This window comes from Octopus bimaculoides, chromosome 11 (genome assembly GCF_001194135.2).
Source record: "Octopus bimaculoides isolate UCB-OBI-ISO-001 chromosome 11, ASM119413v2, whole genome shotgun sequence".
Classification (NCBI taxonomy): domain Eukaryota; kingdom Metazoa; phylum Mollusca; class Cephalopoda; order Octopoda; family Octopodidae; genus Octopus; species Octopus bimaculoides.
The window spans coordinates 25,242,043-25,244,404 of record NC_068991.1 but is presented as its reverse complement, the minus strand read 5'-3'; the positions used below and the strand labels follow the sequence as shown (position 1 = coordinate 25,244,404).

At 40.5% G+C, this 2,362-nt stretch overlaps 1 protein-coding gene across 10 annotated transcripts in view; it reads left to right on the top strand.

Annotated features, from left to right (window-relative positions):
- Positions 1-2,362, top strand: part of LOC106869641 (gonadotropin-releasing hormone II receptor) — a 575,980-nt gene that overhangs the window by 518,034 nt on the left and 55,584 nt on the right. The window lies entirely within an intron of this gene.

The window sequence follows — 2,362 nt, the reverse complement described above, 5'->3', positions numbered from 1 at the left end:
GTGTGTGTGTGTGTGTGTGTGTGTGTGTGTGTATATATGTATGTATGTATTGTGCTTATTAAATTATATATATATATGCACTCATGTGCAGTACGGCCGAGTGAATAAATTTTTTTTTTGCAGCTATAAGATCTCAGTTCTCAGGTTTGATCCCCAAGCGTGTCCTCTTAAGCAGATTGCATTTTCCAGAGCCTCGAGATGGCTCGTACCTAGTGAGTGAGACTGGGCAGACGGAAACTTGTAACTAACAAAAGATTCAGCCTTATCACACAATGTCACTCTGTTTGTGGTTGACAATGACGGAAGAATACACACGTCTATGGAATGTTCGACCATTTACATGTTCAGTTGATCGAACAACTTAATCCCCATCGTCAAACGACGGAGATCCACTACTATCATACATAAAACAACCAAAGTTTCTACTACCACTACAAATGCTGTTTCTACTGCCATTGCAACAACTACACGATACACCGTTTGTTTACAGCGAGAAATTTTTTACAAGACAAAACACAGCCAATGGGTTTCTTACTGTCCCAAGTATATTTGAACTGGTAATAATCTTGTATTTATACGCTTCACTGCTTAGCGCTTCCACCCCATAATTCAACCACTATGTTTGCTCTACTACTACCAGCGCAGTTCATTCTGTAACCATCATTACAACTAATTCAATTATTTTTACTACTAGGGTAAGAACCCCCTTCTTCGGTCATTGATGACCATGAGATTGCACCTAGAAAGTTACCCTCCGAGGCACAAGTCCGGGAAAGATTGTTTATGGAAGCCCAGTAGCATACCAGCCTCCCTTCTCCACACCAATGTTGTTATCCTTGGGAAAGGCAAAGGTCAACACAGCTTGGCACCAGTCGCGTCGCAACTCATTTCTACGGCTGAGAGAACTAGGGCAAATGTGAAATAAAGTGTCTTGCTCAAGTATACAACACACAGCCCGGTCCGGGAATGGAACTCTCTACCTCATGATTGTGAGCCCAACGCACTAACCACTGCGCCATTACTACTGTCATTATAACTAATATTACTGCAGCTAATTCTAAAACAGCAACCACTACCATGAGCATTACTCTTACTACTTCTAACACCACCACCACCACCACAAATATTGTTTTCAAATTTTGGCACTGGACCAGCAATTTTGGAGGAGGGGTAAGTTGGTTACATCGACCCCAGTGCTCAACTGGTACTTATTTTATCGATCTCGAAATGATGAAAGACAAAGTCATCTCAGTAGCATTTGAACTCAAAACGTAGGGACAGATAAAATGCTCCTAATCATTTTGCCCAGCGTGCTAGCGATTCTGCTAGCTCACTGCCTTAAACCACCACTACAAATATTACTACCACCATTACCGCAACTAGAATTACTACGACTACAAATATCTGCTATACTGTTACTACAGCTGTGATGGCAGTTTTTCGTGTCCGAAGATCATGTATGAGAAAGAGCGGTAATCCCGCAGCTAGCTATGTAAGCCAAATCATTGAATGACAAGCTCTGATGCACTTGGTTCAAATGTGTGCTTTGGTCAAATGGAGGTCGTGATGGTTACTCGTTCCTTCTTTGGCGCTTCTCATCCGCCGTAGTTCAGGTGCTCTGGCTCTCTGGTAAATATCACTACAACTACTTTTACCATATATGCTATTATTAATAATGCCACTATTACTATGCATATTCTTATTTCTGTATTGCCCACAAGGGGCTAAACATAGAGGGGACAAACAAGGACAGACAAAGGGATTAAGCCGATTACATCGACCCCAGTGTTTCACTGGTACTTAATTTATCGACCCAAAAGGCTGAAAGGCAGGGCAGACGAAATACCGCTAAGCATTTCGCCCGGCGTGTTAACGTTTCTGCCAGCTCGCCGCCTTATGCATTATTCTAGGTAGGTAGGTAGGTAGGTAGGTAGGTAGGTTTATATGCTCACATACGCCTAATATATGTGATTATAATGTGCATATGTGTGTACATATAGATATGCACATACGTGTATGTATATGCATGCACGCAAGAGTAATAATGGGAAAAACAGTAAGGGAGAGAAAGAAATAGATAGATCGAGAGACAAGAAACTGGAAAGAGAAAGGGAAAAAGAGATAGAGAGATGTGATTAATTATCTAATTGCATTCATTAAGTTTTGATTAATTTCGTTATAATAAATGACATAGAACTTCACTAAACCTTTCGCCAAAACATTTAACGTCAACATACATCAGTAGTAGTAGTAGTAGTAGTAGTAGTAGTAGTAGTAGTTGAGATTTAGTGAGAGTACTAGTCGCGGTTGTTTTAGTTTACGTATATGTGTGTGTTTATGTGTATATATGTATATATAATGC